Here is a 22,107-nt window from a genome sequence, read left to right as displayed (position 1 = left end):
GTGCCCCATGTCCTAATAATATCTTAACCACTTGGAGTTTCATTTCTTTGTCTGGTGGGTGTTTTTATAACAATGTCACAATATTGTCATTCTTTCTGCCTGGCATGGTATAAATGAAATCTGAGACTTTACTTGCAGATTCAATGTGTCTTCCTTAATGTATAACACTAAATACTTTGAAGAATTCAATGTACTAATCATACACTGGATTCATATTTGGAAAAGTGTCTAACTAAAATATTGTCTTAAAATGTTGTGCCTAGAAAAAGACACTCATATTGAATAGAAAAAAAAAAAAACAGGTGATCTCCCTGCTGAAACAATTTTCTTCCCAATGCCCAATATCTTATTGGTTTTTTTTTTAAAGATATTATTTATTTATTTATGAGAGAGAAAGAGAGCACACGAGTTATGGGGAGGGGCGGAGGGAGGAGAAGCAGGCTCCCCACTGAGCAGGGAGATCAATGAGCAGGGCTCAATCGTAGGACCCCAGCATCATGACCTGAACTGAAGGCAGATACTTGACTGTCTGAGACACCCAGGCGCCCCTAATATCTTGTTTTTCTGCTAGTTTTTATTTAATCAAATTCTACTATGCTTCTTTGTTTAATAGTTTCTTATGTTAGGGCTAATTATAGAAATTATACATAAAATTATATGTATTGTATTATCTAAGATGTAATTAGTTTCCACTTGGGGACATTATTTATTTACTGAAACTAAATTTGCCTCTATTAGCTGTGTTTTAAGTTCACAAAATTAATAAAATGAAAAGTATGGCTATGGAAATATGGATTATCATAAATTACTTTCTAACATAATGCAGTGTTAACAAAAATGAATTTTATAAGTGGAAAAAGTCTGTGGAAATGAGTAAAAAGATACTTAAAAGTCCTTTGTATCTTACTGATTTTTTCTATATCTTAATTCATTATTAGAGGAAACAAATTATCGATTAAGTGTTTAATCATCTTTTATTACTCAAAGTATTTCCCCCTGAAAAAGTGTTGATTGTTCCAGAAAATTCATTTTAATGAATGACAGGTTAGATTTGTTAAATAATAGAAGATTTTACTGTATATATTTTGAATATGAGAATGGTTTAGTAATTACTACCATGTGTACAAGGCAGATGCTATGCTGTGTTTTTCTAAGGTATGGAATAAAATGTATTGTGTAACAATGTTAGCAAAAAAAGATTTGGGTTGATGTCAACTCTTTATGGCTTAATCAGGTCAGAATTTTTATGACTATTGGAAAAATGTAGTACAAGACTTTCAGAGCCAGGAAGATTCAATCACAAAATTTTAGAAATTAGAACAAGCCTTAGTATCTATCCAGGTCTATTCTATAGTTTTATAGAAAAGGGTAGAAACAATGTAATCATTATAAAGCATTATAAGAATAACAACAAAATTTACTACTTATTAGGTACCTTTAATATACTACTATTGGTAATCTCTTCTGAAAGACCTTTAGTAATATGATACATTGCCAACATTTACTTATTATGTATTTGTCTAAACATTGATACATACTATATGGCGTGAGGTACAATTCCAATATATGATAAAGCATTTTTTTCACTAAGTTGTTTTCTGATGCAGCCTTTTCCATGACAACATTTGCTGAAGGACCAAAATTGGTTGTTAATGATGAGTTACCACAGTATTTTTTTCCGTCATTTAAAAATGACTGCTTACTGTAACGGCCAGGACTTCACCCAGGTAGCAGGACAGGATCTCCCTCAGGGCCATCTCCATATGTGTTCATCTTGCTAGAACAGTTGTGAAAGGCTCTTGTTCTGGTTTGTCTTTCCAGCTGTGAGCCTGAAAGTGATAAATGCTGTTGGACCTGTAGACAGTTCAGTGGGGAAACAAGAATATGAGAAGGAAAAGATGCCCAGCCCTGGAGATCCTGCCGTGCTTCTTGTTTTCCTGCCTCCCGGATCCAACTGTCATAGTTTAGATAAGCCAAGACTTTAATCGACCAGGAGCTCAGTGGTCGTGACAGTTGCAATGCCTTTTAAATGAAATGCTTCCTTGATTGCCCTATGCTACAGCTGTACCTGCCACAGAATATAGTCATTCATCCACTGAGAAAGTCCTTTTATTTTTTTCCCTTGTAGTAGCAGCAATTTTTCTCTTCCTAAATAAAGCAAGATCTAGCTTTTAAGAGAGAGCTCTTGAACAATAGTAATATTTTTCTGTCTAAAGCCAAGAGCCAGCCTCAATTCTATTGAATTTGTTTGTAGTTTTTATTGGAGAAAAGTTGGAGGTATAACCAAACATAGGATTTCAACTTTGACTATTAAATCTCTAATTTTTGAGATGAAAAATACAACAAAAAACCTTGCCACCTCCGCCCTCAACTTCAATGCTCTCATATACTTTGTAACATTAAATAATTTCTCAGGCTCATCATTATTTATTTCTGTGGATACATTTCAAACCTCAGATTAACAAGATTAATATCAAAAGGTTATACAACACTAGGTAAAATGTCAGTCTGATGCCATAGTAATTAATTTCAAAAATGAGACTATAAATTTGAATCTGTTATTATGATCATCATATTTATGATGGTATGAATAAAGTTATTCATTCCAGAATGTTAACAAGATATCTTTCATGTATCATTAAAATAACTTATGTCAAACACTTGGCTAAATTATTGAAGTACTTCCAATATTAATAATTTCTTACAAATGTCTAGCAAGAATAACCAGTCAAAATTAATTAATGATCAATTAGGATAGATTATTTCTCTTGGCTCTCAATTTCTTTCCTAATAATCAACTTGCTTTTTTTAAAAACAGGTCAGTTAGCAATAAGTCTTAGTCATTTCACACTTCTATTTTTTAATAAGCCAAAACTGTTTAAAGAAATAAGTGATTCTCTTGTAAGTTGTTAATCCTTATGGATATTATAAATCGTGTTTTTAGCCTTTAAGTTTGATGTGCTCATTTTCTCTTTAATTATTCTATACTAATGTGATAATACTGCAGTAATTTTATTAGTTCTACTTCTAATACATTTTGCAAAACTTGATTTATTCTCCAATTAATTATATTTGACTTCATAGTACAAACATTCCTCTCATTATTATACTATTGATTAGGGGAAAATTATTTTCAAGCTAAAAGTATAAAAGGGTACATTAACATCTTGCATTTTTTAATTATTTTGTACCCTGGTTTGGATTTTTGTGAATCTATGTTTGCTACACAAATCTCTTATTAATTTAAGCTAGAACCCAAGAGATTAAGAATCAAATGCTTTGATTCATCTTTTAGCAGAAGATATAATATTAGCAAGAAACATGTTACCTGCAAGCCATAGTAAAGAATAAGGATCTGAAATGTTGGGTAAGAATTAAATCTTTGAATTAAAGGCATGTTGAAGAGATACTGGGTTTCTGAGAAGGGTTAAGCTCTTCTATGGTTACTATATTTGAGAAATATCATTTCCTCTATGTATTTATAGAATTTACCACTTCATTTAGCAATTGCTAAATTACAGATGAATATTAAAATGGAAAAAAATGTGAAAATAACTGCAGAATAAAGATAACAGAATCATTATCCTAAAAACACAATACTTGAAAATTCTACTAACCAATTATGCTGAATGTTAAGTTTTTTTTTTTTTTTTTACTGAATGTTAAGTTTAATCACTTAATTTAATTGGGGTCAATTCCTTTCTTCCCTGCATTGCTGAAAGTAGTATATATTTTCCTAAGCACATTGATTTCATAGATTACATACCTACTCTTAAATTATTTCTACGGACCTTAGTATACTAACTAAATGATGTGCTTAGAAAAGCCTTCCATTTTTTCTGACTGTTTTCTATGCTTTCTAAGTCTTCTCCCCATTTAAAAAGGGAATTGAGGGACGCCTGGGTGGCTCAGTTGGTTAAGCGGCTGCCTTCGGCTCAGGTCATGATCCCAGCGTCCTGTGATCGAGTCCCACATCGGGCTCCTTGCTTGGCACTGAGCCTGCTTCTCCCTCTGCCTCTGCCTGCCACTCTGTCTGCCTGTGCTTGCTCTCGCTTCTCTCTCTATGACAAATAAATAAAATTTTTAAAAAAATCTTTAAAAAGGGAATTGAAGTCTGTTTGCTTAGATACTAACTGAATCTTTTCAGTCGCCCCATGATATAAAGTATGAATTAGAGACTTTACATAGAGTAATAACAGCAGGAGCAGCTAATATTTACTTGGTGTTATTGTTAGGCAGCGATGATACTTAGTGCTTTATATATTCTGTCTTATTTAACCTTCACTGCTCTGAAGCAGGTGAATGCAGGACGGGAAGGGGGGAAAACTCAAATTCAGGAACTTGCTTCATTCACACAACTAATAAGTGGCACCCTGGCTGGGACTTAAACCAGATCTGTTTGGCTCTAGAGCCTTCTACACTACCTTTCCACTTGTGATAGAAAAGAATAGAATAGAATAGAATAGAATAGAATAGAAATACAATAGGAGAACCTGTGTCTGAGAGGATTAGAGTCAGATTTTTTTTTGCCATATAAAAAAAAAAGTGTCAAAACTCTGGTTTCTACCACAGACACTGCTCTCAAACTTGAAACGATTCAACTGGTTAGGGGAGGTGAAAAGTAGGAGGAAAAGCTAAGAGAGCTTAGAGACTGTGTGTCCCTGGAAAAGGGAAACACCTGGAGATCAAGAGGACCTGGTCCTTACGCCACGATAGAGACTGGAGAAGCAGTGAGGCCCCAGAGAAGGGATATTTGACTATGTACGGAGATATGCTTGCCTCTTTGTAGCAGCAGAGGATTCCCATGCTCCCTCCCATGCTCAAAGGTAAAGGTCCTTGACAGCCCTCCCAGAACCCAGCAAAGCTTGGGAGCAGCATGCAGATCCCTGCACACCTTGAGAGTGCAGCTGACGTTGCAGAGAGAACTGGATCCCAGAGAAGGGACCTTGCAGTAAAGGGACACTCCCGCAACCTGTGGGGGATCTGTACTTAAGGAGCAGGCAAGTTAGTAGCCATCTCTGCAGATGTCACTGGAAGTAGAAGTTGCTGGGAGCATCCTGTACAAATCACACTAACCAAGACTGCCACCCCAGGGACAGAACAAAGCTGAATTGACTGATTGCCACAAAATGAAAATTTTAAACTTATTAGACATATGGAGACCATGTTCATGTAAATGGAATCTTTAAGTAGAACCTGAAACAAGGATTGCTTGTAATTGCCACTGGTAACCCAAGTGTCACCCTAGATTGAAGGATTTACTTGATTTCATTCTTTTGTTATTTAATCCTTGACACAGTCGGCCTACCGATTTTAAATATTCATTTTGCCATTTTGAGGGGGAGGGGAGGGAGACGGTTGCTGATTATTCTCTGTCCATCCGTGCCCATCATCCATCCATGCCCTGGGCTGTGTTGTGGAGATCAGCCCAGGGCCCCACATCTCCCAGGCTCCTTTGCTGCGGGCTCCAGTTGGTCAGCCAGCAGGAGGCACTGGCAGTAGTTGAAGGATGGTGGGGAGACAGGAGTCCATGTTTCTTCCTCATTGCCTCACTCCTTTGAGCAGTGGCTGTCTGCCTTTCCAGCTCTACCTCTACCTCAAGGCTTCAACTGCCTTTGGGTTTCAGTAATATCACTTCCTCTCTTTACCCTTCTAGGCACAAGGACACCAATGGCTTCCCCTGTTGCTGGACCCTAGGTACCTCACCATGTCTCGTCCTTTCCCTTCACTCAGCTCACGTCTCAGGGAGGAGGCCCTTCATTAGAATCTCTGGTCTTCCTGAGTTGACTTCCCTTCCCTCCAGGTATCTTGCCTGGTACTTATAAAATTTTGAATTTAGAGTATCTTGGATTTAGAGTTAACAGAGATGGCAGAGGTAACTTCACTCTTAGTCTTAGGAAAACCAAATTAATATGCACACGTGCTAACAGATAAGTAGATCTCCAAACTGAGTCTTTTAAATGGCAGTTTAAAAATTATTTAAACAATTGGAAGTGTTTAAGCTATGAAATTTGAATCAGGTTGTTCTGAAGTATTTCTGTGAAACCCCAGGAGACTGGCAAAGGATACTACCTAAAAACTAATGTGTCAGATTGTGTGTCAGGTTTTGCTCTATTTAATATGAGATAGTGACTTAGCAACACTTAAATTAATCAATAGAGCCACCAAATTTAGATTAAAGCAAATGCATTGTTTTTCTTTTGTCAATTAACGTAGTAACTAAGTTTTTTACTGAGTGCAGTAAAAAAATTAAAAGCTTCTAGTGTAAGGATGGTGTGTGAAGCTAAAACTGTTAAAAAAAAAAAGGTGTTCAAATATGTTTAAATTCAAATTCTTTGTAATGGCATATATTAAACATAATTCTAAGTAAGAAGAATAATTTAATGAATTCTCATGAATCACCTGGGTTCAACACTATCAAATCATAATCAGTCCTATTTCTCTAAGTTGCCCCCTCCTTCCAGCTCCAGCCCTGATAAACTGGAAGCAAATACCAAACAGCATATCACTTCTTCTGGAAGTATTTCAGAAGGCTCTCTAAAAGACAAGATCTCTTTTTAGGAGCATAACCACAGTCCGATAATGTAAATAATTCCTTGCTATCATAAAATACCCAGCCAGTGTGTTCATAGTTCTCTTATCATCACATCACATTTTTATACTTTGCTTGTATGAATCTGGGTCAGAACATGATCCATACATTGAAATTGGTCGATATGTTTCTTAATCCCCTTTTACTCTTTCTTACGATTTAGTTGTAGAGAAGAAACAGGTTATTTGATCTGTATAATTTCCCATGGTGTAGGTTTTGTTGATTGCATGTCCTGTTCCTCTGTCCTCTGAATTTCTTGTAAATTAGAGTAGGATCTAGAGTAGTAGTTCTCAATCCAGGCAGTTTTGAACTCAGAGGACATTTGTCAATGCCTGGAAACAGTTTTGGTTGTCACAGTGAAGGGAAGTGATCCTGGCATCTAGTAGGAAGGGGCCAGGGACACACTAAACATCCTACAGTACGTGGGATGACCCCTTTCCCCCAACAAAGAATTATCTGTCTAAATTGTCAATAGCGCCAAGGTTGAGAAACCCCAAAGGCATGGTTACATTCAGCTTTGATTTTAGCCCTTTTCCCCAGTTTGTCCATTTTTATCATGTTCATATCTTAGGTACTAATTGTTTGCACTAAATAAATAGTAATTATTTCTAACATGTAATTTGAAATATACTGTAGATTAAAAGAATATTGGAATGACTTCGGAGAGACTTCTAAACTACCGTTAGGATTAACCTTTATCTTGGTTCCCTGATCAGAAAATAGTTTTATTCACTAATCTGTAGTTAGAAGAATTTGATATCTCACTACAATTGTGGTTGAAGTACAAAGCTCATTTTTTTGCAATACTCATTCCTAATTAGTCCACCTGCCCTTCTAATGCCTATTTTCTAAGCCCATTATGAAAGCTGATGAAATTCAGTATTTGCTAAACTGTCTGAAAATTTTTGAGAAAATAAATACAAAAAAACTGTAGCCATTTTGCTCCTCATATGTACAGCTATAATTAAATTTGAAAATAAACAAGCCATCTGTCCTGGCTTTTGAAAAAAATTAAGCAACATCATTTAGAAAAAATTGGAAGGAATATCTAATTTACAAATGATTCAAGTCTTTAAAAGTGAATCACCAAAAAATGTACTAAAGAAATAAAATTTTCACTGAAAGTAGCCTAGTTTTTGTGTGTGTGAAGAGAAGAAAATTTCTGAGTCCCAATTCTGCCAGTCATCTGAGTTCAGTTTTTATGTCTTTATACTCTTTTGTCTTTCTCTCTAAAAGAAATTTTAAACAGTGAGCCACAGAATGACATGCATTTATAGAATGTGTGGTGGATGAAACAGCACAGCAATCTTAAATTCTGAAAATATTTTTACCTCAAAGATTGAAAACAAGATAAAGATGAAGAACCCTCTGAAATATTAACTGATTTTATGTTGAAATTGTTCCAGTGCCCTGTCTGTGAGATAACAGCTCAGTTATCTCCTCAGTAAGTGCATGAGTGGTCTATTTAATATGCAGGAATGTTTGGGTCACCTGTATGAAAATATGAACTGCAAACCCATCTTCTAAAACTGAACAACCTTTATAATATTTTATTTCTTTGGTAATATAATAGAAATGTATAAGAAATTTCTCTTAAATATTTTAAAATTTATAATAAAAAGATGAATTTTTTTAAATGAAATATTTTATGATACACAATTGGTTGCAAAGGACAGAAGCTGATTCAAAATAGCCTAAATAAATGAACTATTTATCCTCAGGTACTTGGAAAATCAGTGTGGTAGACCCTACTAGCAGCTCCCTGCCAAAACACACCCTCCCCACTCCCCACCTCCCACCCAAACCCTTTTTTCCCTTGCCAGAAAGGCCTGTCTCTCACTGTGCAGGTGGAAAATGATAGATCTGCACCTACCCAGCTTCCCAACTTGACTTGCAGCTAGGGTATAGGCATGTGACCTAATCCAGGCCAATGAGACACAAGGAGAAGTCAACTTGGAACCCTTGGAAAAGACTTTTCCTTCCTGTCTTTAGTCATGGTTGTGTGAGAATGTGATGCTGCAGTGGTTACACAAGAGATGTTGGGCAAATCTGGAACAATCTACCCCTGAACTCTTTGCTAGATAAAATACAATGATCACTTCTATTGCAGTGTTGTGTTGTGTGTAGCCAAAGGCATTGTAATTGATATTACTGATTTCAGGTATGGTTATTTTCAAAAGCTTTAGAGATATTATCAATTATTTATCTGTTTTTCTCACAATTCTTTTCCCCTCATTATTGGCTTCACTATCAGGTTCCAGGAAGTGCCCTAGGCAGGTATAAACTAACATCATCTTTACCAGTAACAGTTTTAGCCTAGGCAGAATTTCCTCCAAAAGACTTCCCAATTCTCCTAAGATTTAGTGAGATTCATCTGGCTGAGTTCTATACTCTTCCATGGGACAAATTCTCCAACCAAAGACATGAAATACAGCGATCAATTTTCCTGAGACTCCTGGAGCTGAAAAGGGGGTCCACCCTATTCAACCATACATAGAGTAGAGCTATTTCCCAATATTGTTAACTGAACATAGAAATGGGTGCTATCTAGACAAACAAAATAAATACTTAAAAAGTTCAAAATGTTTGGTATAATAATAAAAATAAATGTTTACATGGGACACCCAGCTAGCTAAGTCAGTGGAGAATGTGCCTCTTGATCTCAGGGTTGTACGTTCAAGCCCCATGTTGGGTGTAAAGATTACTTAAAAAATGAAATCTTTTAAAAAAAAATGTTTGTATTGCCTAAGTATAGAATGCATAGAGAAAAATGTAGTCTTAGAAACACGGAGACTATTAAAAAAAGAAAAAAGAAATAAGGAGACTATAATTTTATTGATTGAATCTTTTAAATACATAGATCATTAAGTTCCTAATATATTCTGGGTATTGTGTAGGTGCTGAGAAAGTCAGATATGTAACACCTGTACTTCCAGTCAGTCTAATGAAAGAGATGGAGGAAAATCAGCAATTATAACAGAGAAGACAGATGCCATGTGCACTGTATATCATGGTTTTGCAAAGGAATGGCAGAAGATAAGGTGAGGTGAAAGTTTCCACAAAACTTTCCAAGAGTTGATAAGATGACAATTGCATTTTAGGAAGTCAAGATGGTGAGAACTTCATGAGCAAAAACCAGAAGCAGGTGAACTCTTGGTGCATGTGCTTAAACCTAGACTACTTCCAACTCCACTGTTGGCCTTCCACAGCTTTCTGGCCGCTCTGTTTCCTCATCAGTAAATAAACAGGGAGTGGGTTGGGAGGCAGGGAGAGAGTGGATAGGGCTGAACTTTTCCAGGATTCCTTACAGATGTAGAATCTGATTATTCTATCTTGTTACAAAAAGGCCTAAAAACAAAGTTTTTAATTTTGACCCATTATGAAATTCACAACTGACCCAGTTTTCTAATTATTGCCTAAAAAAGACTCTAGTTTAACACTAAATAACAAATAACAGAGTCATCACATTTGGGAAATAATTCCCCTAAAATTAACTGCCTTATAGTTAACATCCCATTTTCTAGGGATACATTTAACTATTTTTTCTCTCAGTGAGTTTATCAAAAAAGCTGTGTTTAAGTTACAAGTTCATTTGGTGCTTTCCTGAGTAGTTTTGTTTTGACAGTACTCATTTCTTTATAAAGTTGAGGTTCTCTTGGTCTTCCTTTGAGACTTCAAGGACCCATTCACACTCATTTACTATAATTATTGTGAAAATCTGAATTACTAAGCCCCCATTACACTCCCAATGAATAGTACAGTAAAGTTCAGAAAATGAAAAAGAAAAAGTAAAGGAACAGAACTTACCCGGGAGGTTAAAGTTGAGGAGAGAAAATCTGCATCAGACTACTGATCTTCCTGAACTTGACATCTATATTTCTAAAAAAAGAGGAAAAAAAAGCATCATTCTTTCTCTTAATATCATTTTGTTGAATAAATACAGATTTATTAAAATCCTCCTCCCACAAACTTACATAATTCTAAAATTCTAACTTGGAATGGACCTATATTTATACACATCTGAATTTCATCTTAGAAAGCACTTTGTCCTACAGAAATGAAGGAGATTCTCATCTCTATCCATCTTCTCACTTCTCCAAACCACATCAGTAGCAGCAGAAAATTCTAATGTCTGCTAAAGCCAGCTTCTCTGAAAATGAGAGAGAAGTTCGTATTTGTTGATAAATATTGTAAGATTTCAGTTTTGAGGCTGAACATTTTTAGTGTCCTGTATTTCTCACTACATTCAGGAAGTTATATTCAAGAAAGGAAGCACTTATTATGCTTCTGTTATTCTTTCAGAAATTAGAATGGAAAGAATAGAAATGAGCTTTGAAAATATGTGAAACCATATAGATCTATTCTCTAACTTTGGACCTGTTTATTTTGAGATTTGACAGCAGATCTGTAAGAAAACAACAATGTCATACATATTAACTGTGTGATCCATTAATTTGAGAATATTCATTATGACAAGTAATGAGAGGAACAGAACGCTCTATTTGTTTAAGCGATCAGAAAACTCATTTGGAGGAATAATGGGCTTTCTCTGGGAGTCTGACACAGGAAACTCTGGGAGAGAACACGCAGCTTATTTAAAGTGCGTCTTTGTATTTGTTTTTATTGGAGAGTTTCAAACTTTTGTAGATGAATCTCAGTAATTATCTGAAAAGACAGAGGGTTCTTAGGTTGTACTGAGCTAACTGGATATTCAATTTGCTGCAGTCAGTGCAATGGAATACCCAGCACAAAGAAAAAAAATTACTACAATTTAATATATTTGGGGATAAAAGAACTCCCCTTAATTTACCACTCTCAACAAGAGACATACCCCTCGTCTGAATTCCACACCGTGAAGGGAAGTCTTGTTAAGATTTGTCACTCCATGGGGTGCCTGGGTAGCTTGATTTGTTAAGTGTCCAACTCTCTACCTCAGCTCAGATCTTGATCTCAGGGTCATGAGTTCAAGCCCCATATTGCACTCTACTCCCAGAGGAGCCTACTTAAAAAAAAAAAAAAGAAAGAAAAGAAAAAGAAAAAAAGAAAGAAAAAGAAAAATGTCATTCCATAAATCCCAAATAGGATTGCTACAATCAATTTTTTCACCATTTTTTAAATATACAAATATTTAACCAAATGGAATATATGTTCACCACACATGTCCACACATACATACAGGGAATGGAGCAAGGGGTTGGACACATTCTATTCAATGGTAGTGGCATCAACTTACTCTATGAAAATATACACATCATTTCTCCTCAATAGGGCCATTGATCTGTTTATCATGTTAAGACCGAATGAATATAAAACACTTTAACATTTGTTTTGAAATCCAGTGTCAAAATGGTGATAAAAGTTTATTTAATCTTCTACAAATTTTCAAAAGGAAAGCCCGACTTGCCAAGAGAAAATTGTTTTTACAGAGCATCCTATTTCTTTTGAATATTCAATACCCAGTTATACCTCAGAAGTTGGCTTATCGTGCTGTGGTGAGCCTGATTTTCCATTTAATATAAAGGAACAGATGTTCTGTGCATGCCAGGGATGGGGGGAAATCTGTCCTCCTCTCCCTTGTCTCCCACCCACACCCCCACTGGCTGTTCTCCACATGGTAGATACATCCACTCTCTGAATTGTGCAACCCCAAATTAGGCAGAATGCTACCAATTTCCTGACATTTGATCATCATTTTGCTAAAGTACAATTTTAGACTAATAATAGAGGTGAACTCCTCACAAAAATTTGTAAGAGCCCCAGGCAGGGAGGAGTGGAGGTGGAGGGATAAAATTTAGAGGCAGAAAACAAGTTGTGAGAATAAAAACAACAATTTGGAACTTGTTATTTTGAATCTAATTACATTTCCGATGGCGATCAATGACCAAAGACTAAAATCCTGATTCAAATTAGTAACAAATAGAGAATTTATCGTTCAGAAATGCAACTTACATAATTTTGAAATTATTTCACTACTAAATGTTTTTTGCATGTACCTGCTAATATATTTTGTTTTGATGTTCCTAATAGATTTTGTTTCAGTTTTGACTGATGTAGTTATTAGGGTTTGTTGTTGGTTTGCTTCTAAGGAATTTATGGTTAAGAAAAAAAGAAGAGTGGTTTATTTGTTTGGGTCCCATTTTCAACAGCTGGGGGGTTAGAGAGTTGAGAAGGAGCTACCCACAGGGCAGCCCTGGAAAGTGGAGACTGTCAGCACTCAAGGCTGAGAAGGCAGACAGCTAAGAAGGGTCCTGGAAGGATCATCCAACTCAGCAGAGCAGAGCATCAAGGTCACCAGTACCCTAGAGGGGGCAGAGCAAAAACAAGCTCAGGAAACAATCATCTCAGTACCCAGGAGGGTTTCTAGATATTATAATTTTGGTGTTTGTTTGTTTGTTTTTAAATTGGCTGGAATGAAATTTGTTTTTCAGTATTTCAATTTCTTGAGTAAGAGCCTTCTAACAGACACTGCCTGTCACCTAGTTGTCAGCCTTTCCTCCCTGCTGAGAGTCAGACCTGTTCAGTTAGAGAGAGGAGCTCTCTTTACCTTAGAAAAAAGGTAGGTCTTTACTTCAGGCCTGAGGGTGAATCAGAAGACTTGCGACCACAGTAGTCATTCTTCCATTGATTTGATGTGTCATCAAACACCTATGAGCCAGGCATGGTCCTAAGCATTAGGGATACAGCAGTGAACAAAGCAGACAAAGCCCCTGCCCTCAAGAACCTTACATTCTAGGGGAAAGAGACAGTTACTCTCTACATAAGCAAATACAGTAGGCTGGGTGGTGATCTAGGGAGAAAAACTGAGCAAGACGAAGTAGCAAGTCAGGCCGAGGTGGAGGTTGGGGGTTACTTCATATAGAGTGGTTAGAGGCAGCCTCAGCGAAAGGGGAATGAGTCATATGGCATCTGGAGGCAGAGGATGCTGCAAGCATGGAGGCCTTCAGGGAGGCATACTGGCTGCGTTCAAAGAACAACAGAGCCCAGGGTGATTGGACCAGTATGAGTGAGGGAGGAGTAAGGGGAAGATCAGACAGGGAAGATAGCGGTGAAGGTCAGATGGTATAGAGCCAGGGAGACCTTGGCTTTTACCCTGAGCACAATGGGGAATCCATTGTAGGTATGAGCAGAGGCATCCCTTGATTGGGGATTTGTTTTTAAACAGCTCTCTAAGCAAATGACAGTACGACAAAAGGTTGATATCCAGGATCTATAAAGAACTCCTCAAACTCAACACACACAAAACAGACAATCATATCAAAAAATGGGCAGAAGATATGAACAGACACTTCTCCAATGAAGACATACAAATGGCTATCAGACACATGAAAAAATGTTCATCATCATTAGTCATCAGGGAGATTCAAATTAAAACCACATTGAGATACCACCTTACACCAATTAGAATGGCCAAAATTAGCAAGACAGGAAACAACATGTGTTGGAGGGGATGTGGAGAAAGGGGAATCCTCTTACACTGTTGGTGGGAATGCAGGTTGGTACAGCCACTTTGGAGAATAGTGTGGAGATTCCTCAAGAAATTAAAAATAGAGCTTCCCTATGACCCTGCAATTGCATTCCTGGGTATTTACCCCAAAGATATAGATGTAGGGGATTTGTTTTTAAACAGCTCTCTAAGCTGTCTTGATGTCCCCTGGTCAGTGAGTGGTCTGAAGGCCGTTACATGGCCCACTTGTGTCTAATGAAATATAAAAGGACATCTACTAGGGAGGGCTTCTACTGCCGAATTTTTAATAAACTAAGCATTATGAATAGAAGGCCCTTCCCTTTACCTTTTCTGCCTGGAACTTGAACATGATGCCTAGAATCGCAGTGACTCTCTTACTACCATGAACTGAGGAGGTATCATGCTAAGGATGGTGGAGCAGATATGCAGAAGGAGTGGGTCTTTGGAGATACCACCGATCCTTCATAGTGGCTCATGACTACCTACTTCCAAACTTAGGTTAGACCTATTTTAATGGGTTATTGTTCCCTGTAAATGAATTCCAAACTGGAACTGACTTTGGGGAAAGAAAAAAGAAAATGACAACCATTACGCACTCAAAATGACATTTAAGTACCAAAAAGAGTGGGAAGAACATAATTTCAGAATATGATATAAATTTTTAAATTGAATCAATTTAGCTTTATAACAAATCTCATGATTGGATTTTAATTCTTCTTTCCCTACAGACCAGTAAAATCTTCATCACAAACTAAGCTCTAAAGCAAAATGACAGAACAGCTGGACAGCTCAGCAAACCAGGCTCTGAAAGGTCATGGTCTTGTTGCACACTACGAGGGTCTGGTTGGGTGACCTCGTGTCAAGGCTTGCTGAGGACAATCTTGGCTTATGCTTGATGTCTCTACATAATTATTAATAGCACCTTCTTTCACCCTCAAAAGCATCTTGATTAGGATAATAAATTATAAGATTGCACACATACATATGTGCATATATCCACATAGAGGAGTAAATTAATCAAACGTTTGGGAAAGGATTTACAGGGAACTAAATAAGAGATTTTCTCTGGAAATGGGACCAGATTTATAGAAGAGTTATTTTTAATATATTATTTGTTTGAGTTTTATATCAGGTGCGTGTTTTATTTTCAAAATTGAAAAGAAAAAAAAAGTTTACAACAATGAAAAGAAGTACTTACCAAGCTATAAGGATTCTCAACTTTTATTTGTCCTATGTAAGAAATCAATCACAAACAAAAAATGTCAGATTCTATTGGAAACGACATCTAAAGAGACGGAAAGCTAATATTTGAGAATAAATATCAGTTACCTGCCTCTGAGTGTGCGGTCAGTTCACAAAGATAGGATCTGAGGGGCTGGTGATGGTGTTGCCTGCAATACTTTATTTCCTCGAGTTCCCTGTGGCCCATGGTCAGCATGCTTCCTAACACTATTGTGGTTAGGGATTAAGGACAGAATGCAAACAATTTCTGTAACTTTCAACTGCCAACATGTGTTTTTTTTAATGCCTACCTGTTTTTTGAATGCCTATTATGCCAAAGGCACCAGGCTGGGGTCTGGGTCATGAAAGCAACAGGCTCCCTGCTCTTGTAGAGCTTAGAGTTTAGTAGTTTAGTAGGAGAGACAGACAATAAACCAGCAAATACACACATACATACGTAATTACAGATTGTGTATGTTATTGTGAAACAGATGAGAAAAGCACAGTGCTTGAGAATAAATAGAACACAGACTAATTTTGCTGGGATCACAAAGATCAGAGTAAAAAATCTGAAAGCTTTTCTTTCCTCCTTCTACGAGGGGAACCAGGTTCAGGAATGGAAAGGAGAAGGATTTTGTCAAAAAAGTGCAGTTCTGGGGCGCCTGGGTGGCTCAGTGGGTTAAAGCCTCTGCCTTCAGCTCAGGTCATGATCCCAGGGTTCTGGGATCGAGCCCCACATCGGGCTCTCTGCTCAGCAGGGAGCCTGCTTCCTCCTCTCTCTCTACCTGCCTCTCTGCCTGCTTGTGATCTCTGTCTGTCAAATAAATAAATAAAATGTTAAAAAAAAAAAAAAAAAGTGCAGTTCTGGTTCCACTACAAAATAATACCATACTTGTAAAAGTGACAAATACTCTAAGCCTCATTTTTTTAGTTGACCTTCTTTTGTCATTAGGTTGCTGTGAAAAACAAGACGAAATTAATCAATGTAGATGAGATGCTGCAAAGTACTATTTATTATCTACTCTGTCAACAAACATTTATTGAGTACTGTCTTTGGGATGGGCTTCTGTAGTAACAGCATGATATATAAAGCTTCAAGAAAAAAGGCTGTAGTCACAAAAATCTCAGATTTGGGAGGATAAATAAATATATGGAAGTAATTATGTGTGTGTGTTTGTTTATGTGCATGAAGTTTATTTTTTTATTTTTAAGGATTCTTTTGAAATAAATGGAAGTAAAAAGCTCACATAAAAGATTGATGTTAAAAGGTTTTCAAAGTATTGCTTCTGCATTACTAGAGACCCAACCTTATATTTGTCATCATTTGTATTATGGCATACAATGAGGATAAATGTTTACAATGTAATGCTGAGACTCCATCTTTGTTGAATGACATTTGAATGATGTCATTTGAATGATGTCAATTTCATCATTTGAATGATGAGAGATTAGAAATCATCAGCATAAATTTGCATGAGAAACCCATGCATATATGGTCAGTTAATTAACAATGAAGAAGTCAAGAGTGTGCAATGGGGAAAGGACAGCTTCTTCAATAAATAGTGTTAGGAAAGATGAACAGTACATGCAAAAGAATCAAACTAGATGATTATCTTACACCACATACAAAAATTAACTCAAACTGGATTAAAGGCTTGGAGTAAGACCTGAAGCCATAAAACTCTTAGAAGAAGACATAGGCGTAAGATCCTGGACGTGAGTCTTGCTGATGATTTTTTGGATCTGACTCAAAAAGTGAAAATAAAACAAGTGGGACTATATTAAACTAAAAGGCTTCTTCACGGCAAAGGAAACCATCAACAAAATAAAAAGAATCTACTGAGTGGAAGAAAATGTTTGCAAATTATATATCTAATAGAAGGTTAATATTCAAAACATATACAACTTAATAGCAAAACCCCCAAGCAATTCAATTTAAAAATGGGCAGAGGATCTGAATAGATATTTTTCCATTTCCACCTCCATAGAGGTGGCCAACAGACAGATGAAGAGATGCTCAATGTTCCTAATCAAGGAAATATATATCAAAACCACAGTGAGTTATCACTTCACACCTTTTACAATGGCTATTATCAAAAATCACCAGAAATATCAAGTGTTGACAAGGATATGGAGGAAAGGGAACCCTTGTGTTGGGTTGGTTGGGATTATAAATTGGTGTACCCACTATGGAAAACAGTATAGAAGAAATTAAAATTAAAAAATTAAAAATAGAACTAACATATCCAGAAATTTCACTTTTGAATATTTATTCAAAGAAAAAGAAAATAGTAACTCAAAAAGGCATACGGACGCCTGTGTTCGTTGCAGCATTATTTACAATAGCTAAGATATGAAAACAAACTAAGTGTCCATTAATGGATAAATGGATAAAGAAGTTGTGGTATTTTATATACATAGGAATACTATTTTTTAAAATATTTTATTTATTCATTTGACACAGAGAAAGAGAGATCACAAGTAGGAGGAGTAGCAGGCAGAGAGAGGAGGAAGTAGGCTCCCTGCTGAGCAGAGAGCCTGATGCGGGGCTTGATCCCAGGACCCTGAGATCATGACCTGAGCCAAAGAGAGACGCTTAACCCACTGAACAACCCAGGCACCCAGGAATACTATTTTACACATATAATGTAATTCACCTATAAAAACGAATGAGATTTTGCCGTTTTTGACAACATGGATAGAATTTGAGGGCACTATGCTAAGTGAAATAGTCAGACAAAGAGAAACGGATACTGTATTATCTCACTTATATCTAGAATCTAAAAACAAAACAAAAAATTAAAAAACCAAGATCAGAGATACAGAAAACAGATTGATGATTGCAGGGAGGGGCAAAATGGGTGACGGTGGTCAAAAGTACAACTTCTATCTGTAAAGTAATTGAGTTCATGATGATGTAGTGCTCTGCATAGTGACTATAGTTAATAATACTGTTTTGCATATTTGAAAGCTGCTAAGAGAATAGATCTTAAAAGTCCTTGTCATAACATAAGAGACTCTTAATGTCACAAAAGAAACTGAGGGGGGTCAGGGGGAAGGGGGTAGGGAGAGGGTGGTGGGGTTATGGACATTGGGGAGGGTATGTGCTATGGTGAGTGCTGTGAAGTATGTAAACCTGGTGACTCACAGACCTCTACCCCTGGGGCTAATAATACACTATATGTTTATAAAAAAAATTAAAAATTTAAAAAAATAGTCCTTGTCATAAGAAAAGAAAAAAGACAAAATTTTTATAACTGGGTATGGTGACAGACACATTAACTAAAGTTCTTGTAGTGGTCATTTCATATTGTATACAAATATCAAATCACTATGTTGTCTACTGGAAAATAATATAATTTTCTATGTCAATTATACCTCAATAAAAATAAATTAGATAAAATAGCAATTTTTAAGAAGAAAAAAATAAATTTGTGTGAGATATTTATATTTTATAGATGTGAAAACCAATAATTTATACAAACTATATATGATCATTTTGGACTACATAAAATTTACACAAACTAAATATGATCAATTGTGGACTATGCAAAGTAAAAGATTTGTAGATGAATTGAATATGATTTTGCCAAAACTGGAGTCTTTTAAAGAAGAGAATGTGTTGGAAAGATTTTCTTACAGCTAGACTCTCTCAGTTCAAGCAGAGCTTTTGCCTATTTAAATTTAAATTAAGGGGTGCCTGGGTGGCTCAGTGGGTTGGGGCCTCTGCCTTTGGCTCAGGTCATGATTCTAGGGTCCGGGGATCAAGCCCCGCATCAGGCTCTCTGCTCAGTGGGGAGTCTGCTTTTGTTCCTCTCTCTCTGCCTGCCTCTCTGCCTGCTCGTGATCTCTGGCTGTCAAATAAGCAACAACAACAACAAAAAATAAATAAAAATAAAAATTAAAAATTAAAAAATAAATTTAAATTAAAATAAAAAGTTTAAAATACCTCTTTGCACCTTTGACAGTGGAGAGTCCATGGTGTTAACTTAATCATAAAGAGTCATTTGGTTCACAAGTTCTGTAACTGGCTTGCCTGAAGAGATTGAATTTTTATGACTCAATTGATTAGCTATTTTGATATGTTATCTCTATGCCTGTAGATGCTTGGAAATTACCCACGTCCATAAACCCTCTCAAGTGGCCTATTTTTTTGTCAAAACTGTCTCACATTCCTACTTACGTTTAGTTTAATCTTAATAAAGCATGTTATATAAATGCTACCTGAATCATGTAGTACTTAAAAAAATTCTTGGAACAGTTAAGATGTTCTCAAACAAAATTGAGTAAACAACTCAAAGAAGTGTGTAAAACTTCTTGAAAATTTATTTTGGTAATTTTATAACAACTTAAAAATTCCAGATTCCTTGTGCTCTTGTGCTCCATGGCCCTCTCTGATTAATGGGGACCTAATTATTACCGTTTCTAAATTATTATATTTCCTGCATCCTTCCTTTTCTTTCTCTTACAATGTGAAATTTGTCTTCAGCAAGAGACTAAATGATACAACTTTTAATATTTCCCTTTTGATAGCACTTGTTATGAATAAGATAACAAAAGGCTTTTGGTGATGGACACCAAAGCCATTTTCATAAAGGAAGCTCGTAGATTACTGATTGATAATTATTTCCTGTCAAGAGGTAACACCAATGGGAAAAATGGTCACAGGCATCACGGTCAACACCACATCTCCACCTGGTATGGGAACTGGTACCTGACAACTGTTCAGTAAATATTGATGGGATAAATCACCTCATCTTAGTCTTTGGTCTTGCTAATAATCATGACACAGGCTAACTGTATAATCATGGTAAAATCATTGTGATAGGAATCAGAATTTGACTTGCCCATAACTAGTTATAATACTGAACAAGACACTTTGTTTCTCAGGATGTGGCCTTTTCGTTATTGAAGTTTAATTAACATATAATGTTATATTAGTTTCAGGCCCAAAACATATTGATTCATCAATTTCATACATTACTTAGTCCTCACCATGATAAGTATAATCACAAGACTTGGCTTTTTTATTGTGAAATGAGAATTTCAGATGAGATCACTACTTTGAAAACGTTTTTGTTTGACAGTTTTGTTTTAGTAATGAAACATTTTTTAAAAGATCCCTTAAGTGGAATATTAATATGTTTTATGCGGCTTCTAAAAGCAGAACAAATGTGGTTTGAAACAGAGCCAAAACCTCCCTTGCTTGGCAATTCTATCATTGAGTCACCTTTTTTTTTTTTTTTTTTTTTTTTTAAAGGCTCCTAAGGCTCCGGAGAACACAATTTGAGAGCCAAGGGACTTAGTTGTTTTTAATACTCTAGTTTGAAAATTTTATGACCAACATGAAAAGATGTCATAGTGAAGAAAGAACACATAGTTCTCAGTAATCACTGAAATCAAGCTCCAGTCCTGCATTACTGTGTGACTTTGTGGTTCAGATGCTTGACTATCAGATAGAACTATGTTGCTGAGTAGCGGCATGCCTACCAGTGACTAGATAACTTAGGTTCTGGCTATCTGTTGCTATGCAAAAAACTTCCCCAAATTTTGGTGGTTAAAATAACATCTCACAATTTTATGGTTCAGGATCTCAGCAGGGGTTGCCTAGAGGATTTTCTGTTTGCTTACTGGTATTCAGCTGGAAAATTTGGGCTGGTCTGGAGAGTCCAAGTCATCTTCATTCATGTGTCCTTGGTAGGGATAGATGGCTGGAAGCCAGGACTCAGCTGGGACCTTCAACTGGAGTGCTTCCTCCAGACCTTCCCAGCATGGCAGACTTAGGGCAGTCAGATTCTTCCATGGTGGCTCAAGGCTCTAAGAAAAATGTTCCAGCAAACAAGTCTTTCCTGTATGACCTTTTATGACCCAGACTTCTAAATCATACAGCATTCCTTCTGCCATACTCTCTTGATCAAAACTGTCACTAGCTTTTCAAATTCAAAAAGAAGGGCTGAGCCCCTATCTTTCAATGGTAGGAGTGTCAAAGAATTTGCAGCCGTGTTTTAAAGCTGCCAGAGTTATTCTAGTCTTCAGCATCTGTGTTATTACTACAATAGTCAAGGAAAATTCAGAGGTGTGAGTAGTACATTTCTCTCCACAGTCCCAGGGAGAGAATATTGTAAGGAATTCCACATTTTCTTGAAAATTTTATATTGGGATTAAATGTACCAAGCCAAACCAAATGACTACTGGGTTTCTATGCTGCAGGCAAGCCTCACACCTGTACTACAGAATGCTTTTGGCAGAATTCTTTGCCATCATTATCATTCTGTATAATCAAGGCTTTTATAGTTAGGATACATTAAGCTACTCCAAGATTATTTGGATAATGGATTCAGGACATGCGTATTTGGAGGGCTGCTCTGGAATTGTGACTCAAAGAGCTCCCAGCCTGTAGGTTTTGTTAAACAATTCAAACCATTTGGATTCTTTCCCCTTGCTCCCAGTAATACCAGAAACAAATAAGTTGAAACTACAGAATGTATGTTGTCTGGGGAAACATACTGAATGCACTTTGGACATAGTTCTTTTTTTTTTTTTAATTGTATTATAAGGTAGGAAGAAAATGTGAAAGTCTTTAGGAAGCGAAATTCCTTATTGTCCTTGATAGTGATAAATGGACTTGGCTGGGCTTTTTCTACTCAAATGAAAGTAACAGGGAGTATTGTTCCACCAGCAGAAATGATTTTCTTTTTACCTCTGTTAATTCCACATGTTGCCTAGAGAATTCCTTTCCCTATGTGGAATATATAACTCAGAATTTGTAAAAACACGTAAGGGAAAATGATTTCAGGAAATCAAATTACTTTGGGGGAGAATTGCTGCA

At 36.4% G+C, this 22,107-nt stretch overlaps 1 long non-coding RNA gene across 1 annotated transcript; it reads right to left on the bottom strand.

The window, feature by feature from the left end:
- Positions 1 to 1,549: 1,549 nt before the first annotated feature.
- Positions 1,550 to 11,523, bottom strand: LOC106007151. Its single transcript, XR_001181718.2, has 3 exons — positions 11,424 to 11,523; positions 10,400 to 10,471; positions 1,550 to 1,854 (listed from the first exon to the last, which is right to left on the bottom strand). It is a non-coding gene; the product is annotated as an uncharacterized LOC106007151 (long non-coding RNA).
- Between the last annotated feature and the right edge of the window lie 10,584 nt (positions 11,524 to 22,107).

The sequence above is a fragment of the Mustela putorius genome, unplaced genomic scaffold (genome assembly GCF_011764305.1).
Source record: "Mustela putorius furo isolate JIRA1106 unplaced genomic scaffold, ASM1176430v1.1 tig00003949_pilon_pilon_pilon, whole genome shotgun sequence".
NCBI lineage: Eukaryota > Metazoa > Chordata > Mammalia > Carnivora > Mustelidae > Mustela > Mustela putorius.
This window is presented reverse-complemented; position numbering and strand designations above follow the sequence as displayed.